Source organism: Macrotis lagotis, chromosome 2 (genome assembly GCF_037893015.1).
Source record: "Macrotis lagotis isolate mMagLag1 chromosome 2, bilby.v1.9.chrom.fasta, whole genome shotgun sequence".
NCBI lineage: Eukaryota > Metazoa > Chordata > Mammalia > Peramelemorphia > Peramelidae > Macrotis > Macrotis lagotis.
In genome coordinates this window covers 153991134-154007274 of record NC_133659.1, presented here as the reverse complement: position 1 = coordinate 154007274, position 16141 = coordinate 153991134, and positions in this window count along the sequence as shown.

Genomic DNA, 16141 nt, shown 5'->3' with positions numbered 1-16141 from the left:
TCATACCATAAAAAACTATTATAGTGACAGGGATAACCAAGAAATAAATCAGAAGAGAATGATTCCAAAAACATCCTCTGTGTGAATTCTGTTAAAATCCAAAGTGCTAAAGTTGCCTTATGCCACTTTCAGGAAATTGGAAACTCTTCAATTGATAATCAATTAGAAGCATGTTTAGGGAAGACGTGTGCAATCTTTAAAAAAAGGACTTCTTACTTCATGAGAAGGGACTCTAGTTGTAGAAATTATTTAGAATGAGGTGTCCTGGTTCAGGAATCTTTTGGAACTACTGAGTAGTTCCAGAATTTAAGCAGGAGGTTTCTTCAACCGCAAGTTCAGGGAGAATTTGGTAACTTTTCCCTCTTCTTCCTCATGCATGGAATTTTCTCACTTCTTTCCTTTGCCTTTTGGCTTCTCTAGTTTCTTTCTAGTCTCAACTGAAATCTCACCTTCTGCAAAAGACCTTTCCCTGTCCCCCTTAAAGCTAGTGCCTTTCCTCTGTTGATTGACTCCAATTTATCCTGGCTATGTGTTGTTCATACCTAGTTGTTTGCATGTTGTTCTCTCCATTAGAGTGTAGACTCTTTGAAGGCAAAGATTATTTTCATCTTTCTTCATATTCCTAGTACATAGCATAGTTCCTGGCAATAGTAGGTTTAATTATATTGGACTTATATTGAATTCCTTGAATTTGTTATTGTTTCTCCTTTGCTTTCAAAGAGAACCAATGACATCACTGGTGATATCTTGACTCATGAATGAATTGGATTTAAGGGAGACTGAGTTTCACAAAATCATCAGCCTCACTCTCTCTTTCATAGTCATTAAAATCCAGTGGCAAGATAAAAACAGGATGACTGGTGATGGTCCAGATGCTGTAGATGACCTTGACATCTTTGATGTTTGACCAAGTTCTAAGCATTCCATAGAACCTGCTCAGTCATTGCTCTTGTAACAAATTGTTTTTATCTGCCCATTCCATTAAGGGAAATCATCACATGCTCCATCTTACTGTTGGATTTGAGATGCATCGGTTACCTTCAACCTGGTTTAATCTGTCTACAGAGATAGTTTAAATGGAGTGTGTCTGCTACACATGTTATAGCTTCTTAGAGTCATAGGTAAGAGTTGGGTGAAGGTAGATACCAAAGGTGGATGAGCAGCCCTGCAAAGGGTTCAGCAAGCCCTCATACCAGAGGTACTAGTCCTCCCTGCATACCCCTTGGTGTGTGTTTTGTGTGTGTGTGTGTGTGTGTGTGTGTGTGTGCACATACATGTGTATGTGCAGGAGGTGGGGTGAGATAGTGAATGTAGATGCCCATCACTGGTAAAGGTTTTAAATACTTCTCCATCTTAACTTGGTCACTCTGGTAACTCTGCTCCATACAGTCCGGGGTGTACAGGATCTCCCCTTCTACGGAAAGTTTATTTGGTACACATGGGTAGGCATCAAAGCAAGTAGAAATTTATCTTATTTAAACAAAAACCCTTTGTTTCTTCTTAGATTTGCCCATGGGATAAGAAGGAGCAGTATCAGAGAAATCATTCCACTGTCCTATCAGTGACCTCATATCTGACCCTAAGACCTTAGAGAGATAAAGCTGGAATTAGGTTTTCAATATCTATGATCTTATTCTAGGGGAGAATCAGAACCTAAACAAAAGATCCAAAAATAGATGCATTTCTTCCTTTCTTTGCATTCCAACAAAGCTCCTGTATTTCCATAGGGGTAGGGACCAGGTTTGTGTTTTCATTAGTATAGAGAACTCCCTTGATGAAGAGACTCATTATACCAATGTATAACAGCACTTTCTCTGCAACTTAAAATCTTAGAGAGTTTACTAGAGCACTGAGAGGTTGATTCTCTTACCCAGAGTCACAGCCAGCACACTTTAAAGATGCAAGAAATGAAACCAGGGGTCACTGGCTTTGAGGGTAGCTCTTTGGTCACTATTCCATGCTACCTTTCTGTATCAAGTCCCAGTACCGTGTTGCAATGTATTTCAGAGGGTTCCAATGGAGTCTGTGGATAGAAGGGGACTCTAAACAGTAAGAGACTTCAATTGTTCAGTCTTATAGAATAGACACAATGTTTTATCATCCTTCTGTGTGTCATAATACCACCTACCAAAAGACAATATCTGATGAATATTTATTGATCAATATGTTGACTCATGAGAGGGACTGGGATCTGGGGATCATAATTTTTCCTTACATTTCTGGCACTTTCATTTCCTTATTTTCTGTCACATCCTACCCATTGTATATGACCACTTGTCAGGAGAGATATTTGCATGGTTTTAGATTCAAGTAATTAATTCGCAGGTCATAACTGAAGGCTTGCACTGTACTCAACCATGTGTTAGGTGCTCTTGGAGACAGAAGTAGAAGAAGAGTCTTTTTCTACAGTAAACTTCTAATCTAATAGGGGACGCAAAATTCATATGCATAAATCATTAGAAACTCATAAACAAAAGACAATATTTATAGTCCTTTGTAGTACTAGAATTCTATGAGATGAGTAAAATCAAATTTCTCATAATTCTAATTAAAATTGTACTGAAATAGCTATTAAGTACTACAACTAATAATTAATTGGCACTATTGATAGCTATCAATTACTGCTAGCATTTATAGAGTGTTTTAAACTTTGAAGAGTATTTTACAAATATCTCCTTTAATCCTTACAAAACCCTTCCCATTGAAGAGATTTGCATCAATTATTCATTAGACAATTATTATTTTTTGCTCATCTTGGTTTAGATATCAGCACCATATTTCTATCATAAAAGAAATTTGGTAAAACTCTTAACTAGTTTTCCAAATGTTTATTTGTTATTAGAATTCATTGTTCTTTAAATGGGTATTAATTCCTGATGGTACTGCCATTAAGTGTAGTCATGGTCAGTAAGTAAGACAACTTCCATTTATTAAGTGCTTCTTGTGGACCAGACACAGAGCTAAGCAATGGAGATACAAGGAGAGGTGAAAAAACCCCAAACCCAAACCAAAAGCAGTTCTGCACTTATTATGGGACAGTAAATGAAAGGAATCTCTCTCTCTCTCTCTCTCTCTCTCTCTCTCTCTGTATAACTTAGTAAGGTTTACTGAAAAGGTAGGATTTTGACTGAATCTTTAAAGAAGCTAAGAAAATTAAAAGAAAGAAGGGGATCAGAGTACTCCAGACTTGGATGATAGCTAGTACCAAGGCAATGTGACAGGATATAGAGAATTGTGTTTGAGAACTAGAAGTGTAGTTGGATCCTAGAGCATGTATAGAAAAGTAAGGTGTAAGATTAGAAATATAGGAAAGAGCCATGTTATGAAAAATAGAATCACATGGGCTCACTGAAGTGGGAGGAATGTGTCATGACCAGACATGCTTTTATTTTTTAGATTTTCTAAGGCAATGGGGTTAAGTGGCTTGCCCAAGGCCACACGGCTAGGTAATTATTAAGTGTCTGAGGCCGGATTTGAACTCAGGTACTCCTGGCTCCAAGGCCAGTACTCTATCCACTGTGCCACCTAGCTGCCCCCCAGACATACACTTTTAAAAAATCAACTTGTAAAAGTGTAAAGGAATGATTAAATTGGGTTTTAACTTGAGTCATAGACAAGTTAGGCTATTGTAGTAGTACCAGAGAAAGGTGACAAGAGCATGACTTGAGCAGAAAGGAGATCCAGCCAAGAGAAGTTATTAAGGTAGAAATGACAAACTTTAGTATTGAGTTAGACATGTGGGAAGAGTGAGGAGTTCAAGTTGAAACTGAAGTTGTTGACCTCAGTGACTGGGAGGATAGTGGTGCCCTCTACATAACCAAGAGGCAGTTGGGGATGAATGATGCATGAGCTACAAGCTCCTTAATTGTAGAGAAACTAGGGTTGGAGATAGAGGTTGGTGAATCATCTGCAAGGAGATGGTAATTGAACTCATGAGAGCTGATGAGATCACCAAGTGAGATAATATAGATTGAAAAGAAAATGGGTGCTCAGGGAAAAACCTTAGGAATACTAAAGATTAATGGTTGCAACATACTTGAAGAACTGGCAAAGGAGACTGTAAAAGGGTCATCATTGATTCAGGTATATTGGTGGGAAAGGTAACCAACCAGTTGAATCCCCATTTTCTCATAGTGACTACAAATTCTCCTAGGACATGGATTTGGAGCTCTAAAAGTGAATTTATATTGCCTATGGGGTTAAAATGTCAATATCCAGATTTAGTGTCTGACCTTGGACATAATGAGGAAGGAAGGAATACATCTTGGTGGCACTGATATCATCTTGATAGCAATGGAATTCACCAGGCAGAGCAGGGTAAATTTGTCATCTGTCAGGTCAGGATGGCAGGAAGTCCTGGGGAAAGCAGAAGGAAAAGGGATCAAGGATTCAGGTAATGGGATTAACTTTAGAAAGAAACAGAGATAGTCTTCTGAAGAGACAAACTGCTTAGTGGACAGAGGACAAGATTTGGCATCAGGACAACCAGGGTTCAAATTCTAATTCTGTTGCTTATTGCTGTGAGACCCTAGACAAGTCACTTAACTGCACTCAGCCTCAGTTTCCTTATATGTAAAATGGGTATAATAATATCTGTAGTATCCATCCCTTAGAAACTTGGAAAGATTTGAAGTTGCTGATACAAAATGAAGTGAATAGAATCTGAAGAGCAATCTGTAAAAACCAACAATATGTAAAAACAAAAAACTTAGAAAGATTCAAGAATTCTGAGAAACAACAACAAAAAAAATCAAGCCTAAATACAAATATCTTATGATAAAACATACCAACCACCTTTTGAGACAGAAAAATGGACTCAGATTCTAAATAAGATATGCATGTGTATATTTGAAAAATGGTAAATGAAGAAATTTGTTTTACTTAATGCTACATGTTTATAAGAGTCTTGTTTTGCTAGTTTTCTTAATGGATGGGTGGGAGGGAGGGAGATAAATTGGAATTTTTAGAAAATAAAAGAAACTTGATTTTTAAAAAAGCATATAACTCCCAGGTTGTTGTGAGGCTCAGATAAATGAATAAATGAAAGGAAAAAAACATTTATTAAGTACTGTTTTAAGCACTGTGGAAACATTCAAAATCCAAATCAATTCCTCTTCTAAAGGTATTTATATTCTAATGAGGGTAGACGGAATAACTTGGCAATGGTGTCTATAGTGTTTGGAAACTTATAAAAATGGCAAGGAGAACCATAGGAAAATAAATCAGTATGTCCTTTCCAGTAGTGATGGCAGTGCTAATTTGATTAGTTTTCCAGAACTGGAAAGTGATAAGACTAGCAGGGAGAAAGAGGTCTGCAAACTTTAAAGTTCCATCCAAAATAATGGTCATTATTGTTTTTCTGTGACCAGAAGGGAGCGAAGGAGGAGATGTTGAGGAATATCTATTGAAGGGCAGAGAAAGCTCAGGTTCACCTTCTCTGGGGAGGTTAAGCTATCTGCTATAGGTGGAGGAGAGATGAAATTTGGGGAAACAATAGAAGAGGAGTCTTCCAGAGTTGAATCATTATGGAGAAATAGCAAAGGCTCAGTAGAAGGTAGGTAACCTAATTTTCAGGGTGTAAAATCAGCTTAAATTTTATCTGCATTATTTACACTTTCCATCACTTTTTAAAATCTAGACAATCAACAAAATGATAAACTTCAATTTTTACTATTTTTTGATTTCTGAGGTGTCAATGCTTGCATTGAAAATTTAATAATCAAGTGTTTTTCTCAGATTCCATCTGGCTCCAGAATACCCTGGATTATAGGTGAATGTCCAAGATAGATAAATTCTATGAACAGGCTAATATCCAACAATTACCAACTAATTAAAAGTAGTGCCCACACTTACATTTCTGGTCTCAATCATTAAAAAAGAAGTTTGACTTTTAACTTCATATAGGAATAACACTTCAAAATGCTATTTGTTAAATTTAATAAACTAATTGTTCTTCTTTTTATCATTTTATTCAAAAAACTAATTTTTAAAATCGTCCTTATATGTGTTAGAAGTCACCATAAGGACAGTTAAATAAACACAAGTGGATTGTCATTGAAATGCTTGCTAATCATGGATATTTGTATAATATATATATATATATATATATATATATATATATATATGTTATACACATAAGAAAAATATAAGGGATCCTGAAGAGGTCAATAAGCTTTTCATTTTCATGTGTACTTGTGAATGAATTCACCACTTTCTTGCTTCCTTCTCTTTGGTGGCTAGGAGGAAAAATTAATTCTCATTAAAGCAAAGAGTAGGATGGGAATAATTTCATTGCCTTTACTGAAAGGTTGCAGACCCATTGATTGAAAAAGTCCAGGGAATCTTATTTTCTCTTTGCAGAAATGTAGATAATTTCATTTTCTTGGGTGATCTAGGAGAGGAATGCATATTTGTGTCTGTGCAAAGCTTCTTTTTATAGAAGTGTCCAAGGTCTTGGACTAAGAAATTAGAACAACAGCACTTTCTATTCTAGGTTTGGCCATTGATTCGTTAAATAACCTTGGCCTATACTCACTTGCCTGAGTTATTTCATCTGGACCTCACTTACCTCATCTTAATAGAGCAATGTCTATCAAACCTTTGCAGCAATCCATTAATTCTTTAAGTGCAGCTGTCCCAAAGTGACGCTCATACTTCCGCCTCCACCATTAAGAAATGGTTTAGCTGCCTGCCAAGGAGGTTCTCGGTATAAGCTAGCTATAATTTTTTCCTGGAATTCACCCTTTTAAATTCCTATTTCTGTCCCCTGTTTTGCTTACCAGCTGTTTGCAGCCAGAATCAAATGAGGGAGGAGCTGTGACCTATCAAAAATAAAGAATGTTATTATTCAATGATACTAAGATCTAAGTGCTCGGTCCTGAAAAATTACCTCCTTTTCTTTACAATTAATACATACCACTTGACTTCTGGAATGGTCTCATTTTCTTAGTAGTCTTTTGAGTTCTCAAAGTGGTGGCAACATACTAAAAGGTGTATCTTGCCCGATTCTCACTAGCTATGAAACTAGTACAAAGACAGAAGGTGGAGGTGGGAGGAAGACTCAGGACCACATTTTCAGGCTCAGTTACTCTGGGGCAAGTTCTCATCAGCCTCAGAACATGAGAGTGGTTAACCTAATAAACTCACTAGCTCACACTACTGACCAAATTTCTCTTACCACTCAAAAAGGCATTCATAACTCCAAAGAAGTTTATCAAGGAATCATACTCTCCCAGAGACATTAGAAAACCAGAATTATTTCCCCTGATCAAGTACTTGAGTTATCAGCACAGAAGAAAACATGTAACACAAGGACCCCTGGATTATATTAGATGCTGGGCACTACAAGTAAGCTGAGTGTTATTCTGCCAAATCCAGAAGTTTGTCTTTTTTGTTCTGTATTCACACAAATTCTGTGATAACTTCCTCATTGAAATTAGGAAAGGGACAGTCAGGATCATTAGAACTGGGATCTCCATCGTACTAATTTATGTAGTGATATGCTTCCTTCTTCAGGATAGGAATGGGGAGGGGTTTCTTTGAGGCAGAATGTGACAACATGTTAAGTTTAGGGACTTGTTTATAACCTTCTATAGTTTTATACCAATGCCTTGGGGTCTCTTTGTTGTGGAATAGCAGTCAGCCTACATCTGGGAAAACTCTGAACAGTAAGTAAATAGGAGTGCTTGCTTGTCATTGAAACATCCTGTTCTGATACAAGACAAAACCTATCTAATGTCATTAATTGGTTCCATAAAATATGATTTTCAACAAAATGGAGTAGTCATTCCATTGGAACTCTTTAATTAAGAGGGTTACAAAGGGAAATTGGTCTCTAATAAAAAGATTAAACATCCTTAAAGGAACTCATAATAGCACCACATGCCCTCCTTCCTGAGATGATACTGACCCACAGGCAACTTCACCCTTTTGGACTGACCATCCAAGCAGAGACTCAAAAACAATGTAAGATTCCAAAAAAAGCAGAGTCAGAACATCTCACACACACCTTTCATTGATCCTTAACAAGGTTTCAGAGAATATATTTGGGATCATAGTGTCCTGAAAAGTTCAATGCTTTACCTAACTTTAATATATATGTTTACAGGATGAATATCTGCCTTAGTTTCTGATATCTGATCATAGAGGTAGACCAGATTCCTGTTCTTCATCTCTTTTAAGACCCTGCCATCCCTCTGGCCCTATATTGTCCCAGAATATTCCCCATTTTCTGATCTTGTCATAAATTAATAAATAGATGTTGCTTGCTTCTCTAACTCCTCCCTCCACCATCAACATTATTTTAATTCAGTTCAATTCAAGTATATAAGTTATGGATACAAAGACAAAATGAGGAAAAGAACAACCCCTTTCTTAATTATCACAGATCAGAACAGAATGTAATCTTAGCAGTTATTCATCCAGTTTCTTCATTTTATAAATAAGGGAACAGTCAGGGAAATTGTGGCTTGTCCATGTTTCACATAAATAGTAAGTTATCAGATCCATTGGTTTGCATTGCTATCTGGGGAGATTTTGAGAAAACTCTAACAACTGGCAGGAATCATCAAGGGCTTCACTGAGGTGGTACTCAAACCAAATCTTGAAATAAAGAGAAGAATTCTGAGAGGTGGAGAGGAAGAGGGAACATTTTTGTAAATTCTTGGAAGTAGGAAATAGAATTTTAAATTCTGGGAATAGCAAATGCACCAGTTTGGCAAGAATGTAGACAAATAAAAGAAAGCAATGTGGAACTTGCATAGAAAAATAGGTTGGAATCAGCTATGAAATTCTTAAAATTGAAGACTAAGGAGTTTGTATTTTATCCCATAGGCAGTAAGAAAACCCTAAAGATTTCTGAGACTTTGCTTCAGGCAAACATTTTTTTTCTTTTAAGGAGGCATAAGGATTTTCAATTGTCAAGAACTAGTCAAGGAAATGTCCTTGAAAAATCAGCGGGCACACCCATTTTTAAACATCAACTTTTCTGGCTTTAGTGTGTTACCTCAGTTGCCATGGGAACAATGGCATTTCTTGTCTACAACAGCTGTGGGGTTCGACTGGTACCATTCTGCACCAGTGTGGCTTGTAGCTTGAATGCCAAGGTTTGGGAGTCAGTCCAACCATCTGGCTTTGTTCCTACCTTGCAGCGTGACCTTGAATGAGTCTCTCACCTCTTTGTGCTTTGTATTTTCCTCATCTTAATTAAAAATGTAAAAAAAAATCTATGTTTTGGCTTCCAGAGTAAATTAATTAAAAAAATTTAATGCACCATGAATAGCCCAGCCTCCATGGTACAAGTTTAAATTATGGCCCTGAAGGTTAAGAATTTCCACCTTGCTTCTCAGCCCAGAAATGCCTTTGCCATATTCCCTGAAAAATTTCTTGGTATCGTGGACAATCTAAGCTGGAATTGATTGGAGAGGAGGATTGACCTTTTAAAGAGTTCTAAGAACAGAACCAGAATAGAGGATTTGGGAGAAACTGCCTAATCAGAACCTTATCTTCCAGGAGGTAGGGGAGAGATTGTGACTGTTAAGAGGATAACATCTTTATGTTTGTATGTACAGAGACATTAGGCAAAGTAGACCAGACCTACATCTTTGTGAAAGGCTTTGGAATTTCAGAGATAAGCTGTGATATGAATTCTAGGTATTTATTATTAGTATTATTAATTAACTATGAGTGAAGTGGTTGGTTAGTGTTTCCTTGAATTCATTCTTTCATTTTCTTTCTGTTTATGGCACTCAACTTGCAACCTGCTTAAGTTACCTAGTCAGTTGGGTGAGGCTGGGTGGGGAGTCTGACACAATGGCTTTCCTCTTTATTTGGAAAAACTTGATTTATGATATATTTGTTCCTGCTGCTCAATGTGAAAAATAGATGCAAAGCGGCATCTAGTCTTTGAAAATCATTTGCAAGACATTCTGTTCCACACAGGTGCCAGAATGGTTGTTTGAATAGTCTGTTACCTGGGCTCCCCAAGGAAATTTAAGTCCCTGAAGAAAATTAATGATGATGCTCCATGTTTTTACTAATCCTCCCTGGAGGATGAGTGGTTTAATACTTTTGCAGGCTCTGAGTTGAAAATACAAAGATGTTTTTGTAAACCCCCAGCAGTTCTGGGATGCCTTTCCTGAGAGGAGGTATCTGTAGAATCATGATCACATATTCTATTCAGTCTTCTGTTGCTAGCAAAGATTTCCAACTGCTTCTTTCTTACCCTGGCTTTTGTTGTGGTTCCATCATTTTTCAGTCATGTCTGATTCTTCCATTTAGGATTATTGGCAAAGATACTGGAGTGGTTTCTTCTCCAGCTCATTTTACAGATGAGCAAACTGAGGCAAATAGGGTTAAGTACCTTGCCCAGGTTCATAGAGCTAAGACTAGATTTGAACCCAGAAAAATAAGTCTTCTTGATTCCAGACTCAGAGCTCTATCCACTGTGCCACTTAGCTACTCTGGCTAGTTCATTGTTTATTCAGCTATAAACTGGCCAAATTTCCAAAGGGAAAAGCTGCCATACTGGTCATTTGTCATCTCATCTCTCTGGCACTTTGACCTTCCACTTTAGGTTCCATTTTTGGTGGGTGAATGGTATGCCATATCTCCCTTCATGATTCTAATTATTCTTTCCCCACTGTTAATTGTGGAGAAATGTAGAGTAAGGGTGGTATAAAACCAATCATTTAAAGTTCTTTTTGTATTGTTTTGTGGAACTTTGAATTCTTTAGTTGTTTGTCAGTTTTGTTTTGTTTTTGCAAGGCAGTGGGGGTTAAGTGGCTTGCCCAAGGCCACACAGCTAGACAATTATTTCTTGTCTGAGGCCGAATTTGAACTCTAGTACTCCTGACTCCAGGGCAGGTGCTCTATCTCCACTGCTCCACCTAGCCACCCCAGGGACTTTGAATTCTTTAACTTGGTATCCTCTATGAAAGAAATGGTGGAGAGTGACAATCCCAGAAATTCTATTCTGATTCTGACCAGTAGAGACTAGTGTTTTTATAACAGTTGATGTTATTGTTGTTGAGTCATTTCAGTTCTGTTCAACTCTTTATTGACCCAAATTTGGGATTTTTTTGGGTAAAAATACCATAGTGAATTGTCATTTCCTTCTCTAGTTCATTTCTACAGACAAGAAAATTGAGGCAAAACAGGGTTAAGAAACTTCCCCAGGGTCACATAACTAATAAGGTCACATTTGAACACAGGTCTTCCCATCTCCAGGCTAGGCACTCTGTCCACTGTGCCACCTTGAACTTGTGTCAAGAATCTCCCAAAGTCTCTTTTATTTTGCAGAATTGATACATTTCTTGATCCAAAGGCTGACTTTTCCTATAAGCAGATACTTTTAACATCACAGCACCAAATACTAAAAACAGTTAACAAAGAAGTTAAATATGTTTTATTTTTGTTTTTTTAAAAGCACCAAAATTTGATGCAAGAAGAACAAATAATTTTAGACTTATTTTTATTTGTATATGACAGGTGGGGAACTCTTCTGCCAAGTTTTTTCTCTGGAGGTGGATAGCATTTTTCACCATAAGTCCCTCAGAATTGTCTTGGATCATTGAATTGATGAGAATAACTAAATCTTTCATAGTTGATCTTCAAACAATATTGTTGATCCTATGTACAATGTTCTCCCATTTCACTCATTTCACTTTGATTCAGTTTGTGTAAATCTTCCCAGGTTTTTTCTGAAAGCATCCTTCTTCTAATACAATAGTATCCATTCACAATTATATATCACAATTCCCCAATTGATGGGCATCCCCTCAATTTCCAATTCTTTGCCATTACACACAAAATACTGATAGATATATTTCTTTACATAGGATCCCTTTCCTTTTTTCTTTGATCTCTTGGTGATACAGACCTAATAGTAGTATTTCTGGATCAAAGGATATGCACAATTTTTAATAATTTGAGTATAGGAATCAAGTCTTGAAGATAGTGATTTTAGGACAGAGAAGAAGTCAACATTGTAGAAGATGCTTTGTCCTTTGTATAAAGACACTATGTTTGCCAAAAGAAGAAAAGGGTCAATCATGTCAGAAAAACAGCTTGAAAGTTTTGAGGAACTGAAAGTTGCTCTTCAAAAAAAAAGATATTGAGAAGACTTAAAGTCACAAGAACTTATAGAAGGAAGGGATGGTTGTAATTACAGTAGCCATATTTACATAGTTCCTTAATGATTTTGAAGCACTTTACATGTATTATCTCATTTATTGTGATTCTCACAGCAGCCCTTAAGATACATGCTACTATTATCTCCATTTGTAGATGTAAAAACTAAGACTGAGGAAGGTTAAATCTCCTGCCTCTTGTTAGACAGCTAATAAAGCATTAGGGCAGGATTTGCAGTATGAATTCCAAATCCAGGGCTCTATCCACTTAGCTATAAGGTGTTGATGTCCATTAATTCATTTATACATGACTGTTTTTTAGGATTTTGAAGGATAAAAATGAGAAACTATAAATCACAGAGCTATTTGGAAGTCTCATGCTCTAAATCACCTTTGATTAGACAAATGCAAATTAAAACAACTCTGATGTTTCACCTCATATCTATTAAACTGGAAAATACTACAGAAAAAGAAAATGACAAATGTTGGTGGGGATGTGGTAAAATTGGGATACCAATGCATTGTTGGTGTGAACTGATCCTGCAGAGCAATTTGGAACTATGTCTAAAGGGTTATAAAGCTATCTGAGAAATGCATCACTAGGTCTATATCCCAAAGATCAAAGAAAAAGAAAAGGACCTAGATGTACACAAATATTTATAACTAATCTTTGTGTGATGTCAAAGAATTAGAAATTGAGGAGATGCCCATTGATTTGGGAATGGCTGAACAAGTTGTGGCATATGATTGTAATGGAATATTATTGTGCTATAAGAAATGATGAGCAGAGTGATTTTAGAAAAACCTGGAAAGACATGAATTGTTGTAAAGTGAAATGAGCAACATTGTACACAGTAACATTATTGTTTGATCAACTATGAATGATTTATTCTGATCAATAATTGATCAAAGATAATTCTGAAGCACTTATAATGAAAAATGATATCCTCATATAGAGAAAGAACTGATAGAGTTTGAGTGTAGATCAAGACATTTAAAAAATTTTCTTTTTCTTTTTTGCTTTGTTTTCTTTTGTAATATGGCTAATATGGAAATATATATTCAGTGACTTCACTTTATGTTGCTATTATTATTGAGTCTCTTCAGTCATGTCCAAATCTTCAGATATGGTCTTTTGTCTAAATTCTTATATACTTAGTGAAATGGAATGGTTATGAAAAGAACCAGCTTTTCCAAGTCCCAATTCAGGATTCTTTTCATACTACACATCATATCACATATCTCCAATCTTCACTTGCTATTTCATACAATAGGTATCAGAATAGATGCAGGGATGTGCTGGGGACAACTCATATTGCCTGGAGACAGCTAATTGTTAAGTCTTCAGTGAAGTATTTACATCTTAGAAATCAATAAGTGTTACAAATTTGTTTTGTTGATGGTCTACATTTAAGTGTTAGAGAAAATATTAATACATATTAAACTTAAATGTCACACATTTCATTTATTTGTTTGTTTGTTTGTTTGTTTATTTTACCCCAGAAGACATAGTGGATGTCTTCTGTATACCACTCTGGTGGATGGGAGTGCCTTAAGTGTATTTCTTGCTTACTTAGGATTGTACTTCTAGACTTGAATTGTAGGTCTTTTGTTTAGACACTGAGTCTAAGCCCTGTCTCTGTTTCATAGCAACCTTGTCAGTCATAAAGTAACTGCTTGAATCAAAGCTTGCATAGGAGAAAGGTCATTTTTGAAATCATCCAGAAGTCTTATAAAATCCTGGGAGAGAGTTAATCTTGGTGTAATCTGGAGAAAGGGAGAAAGATAACTTTGAAATGAGGCTGCTAGCTTTGAAATGAATTACTCAGCTTTTCCCCCTTCCTTTCCTTTCCTTTTTGTTTCCATGGTTTCTCTACTTTGAGTGTATGGTGGGGGTGGGGAGAGAGGAGAGTTATGGGTAGGCTTTAGTTTTGGGAAAGGCTTTTCCATCCATCTACAGGCATTTTCAACAATGCTCTATTGTGGCTTTGAGGAACACTTTGGCAAAGTAAGAGATACAGTTGGCATATACTCCAGTAGCCCCATTCTTTGCCAGCTGTAGGGGGTACCTCAAATGACCCTTGCCCTCTGCTTTTAAACTTCAACATACCTACCTGCACCACTTTCTATCTTAGTGATTGAATCTGAGGACAGCCTCAAACCATCCACAGAGTTGACCTTAATCTATGTATCTCTGGGTTCTTTCTAGTTTGTTAATCAAGTCTCTTAGGTATCAGAAAAAACCTGCTCTAAGACCCTAAACCATATATAACAACTGTCATTTGTAAATATGTTTTAATATTTTATTAATATTTCACATTCCTCTTATCACAGCTCTGTGAGATAGGTACTATGTTTTATCTCCACCCTGTTGTTTGAGCTCATGAAGATGAGTTGTCCTGATTCTGAGCCCAGTGATCTATTCACTGAACCACCTAGTTACAGATCAGGAAACAGAGACTCTAAACTGTACATCTCTGAGGATTTCAGGTATTATTCTTTTACAGATAAAGAAACTGAGGCCCAGGGAAGTTAACCCCAGAAGTGGGGTTCAGATTCAGGTCTTACTGACTCCCAGCATAGCACTCTATACACTATGGTCATCTCTGAAGATGGCTCAAAGCTAAATTCTAAGCTCATTCTACAACACCTTGTTTGAAAAACATAGTTCTTCAGGATTCTGGAGTAACTCAGAATTATTCCAACAGTTGATACCACCTTGATACCTGAAGTTGACACCTGAAGGGTTTTGAGAATTTCTACAATCACTCATATATCTTCCATCCAATTTTCCTCAATATCATCACTCTTTTACATCCTCTCACTATCTATTAACCCAATGAATTCTCAAAAACAATTAATTAATTAACATTAATTAGTTATTTAAAGGGATATTTACTGAGAAGATAAAGCATGAACAGAATTTTTTTTAAAAAGTCTTCTGAATGAAAATACATTTTCCTTTCCTGATACTATTAAATTCCTAAATTGAGCAGTTTCAAGATTACCAACATTCCATTATATTCACATACATTGATTGCTTAACTTATTGGATGAGTCACTCCTTTTCTAGATGAAAATAGTGTCCGCTCCTGGGACAGTTCTCTATTGGGCAGGTCAAGCATGTTGCTTCTTAGGATTAGCTACTCACTGGCCCATTGGTAAATTGTGCTTTAGATTCTATGATCTCTGGTGGCTCTTCTAACCTTTTGAAGATTAAAAAGTTATTGCAGGTATTCCATTCCCTGTTCCTAACATATTACCTGACATTGTAGGTATTTAATAAATACTTGCTGATTGATTGATTGATAACCTGGTCCATGACATACCAATCTTTTCAGTCATAAAGCAACCAATAGAATCAAAGCTTGCAGAGGAGAGAGCTCATTTTATATTATCCAGAAGTCTTGTAAAATCCTGGGAGAACATTAAGCTTGATGTATTCTGGAGAAAGAAATAAAGGTAACTTTGCAAAGAGACAGAAAGAGCAGTGCCATTCATTCTCTGCCAAGGGAGATAAATCAACTCCCACTGCTACCTCTTATGCTTACTAAGGAAGAGAGAAAAACTTCCTTTGTTCAAAATTCTTGTGTTTACATCCCTTTCTAGCTCAGTCAGTTAAAAGTCTTTTTGTCACCATTCAGTAAGCCAACAGGGAGCAGTTAGGATACCTACATATGCTCTGAATTGGGGGGGAAGGGCCTTTCCTGTAGACCACCCTAGTCTTCTGACACCTTGCTCCTCAAACACATCTTTGATCCAGTGATACTGGCCTCCTGGCAGTTCCACAAATGAGACATTCTATGTCTTTGCTCTCAGCATTTTCTCTGGCTTCTGGCCATTCCTGAAACACTCTCCTTCCTCTGCTCTGCCTACTAAGCTTCCTTTAAGTTCTATTTAAAATCTACCTTCTATAGGAAGCCTTCTCCAACTACTCATAATTCCTATTTGTCATTCACATATATTTATTTACATGTTATCCTCCCTATTAGATTGTAAGATCCTTGAGGGCA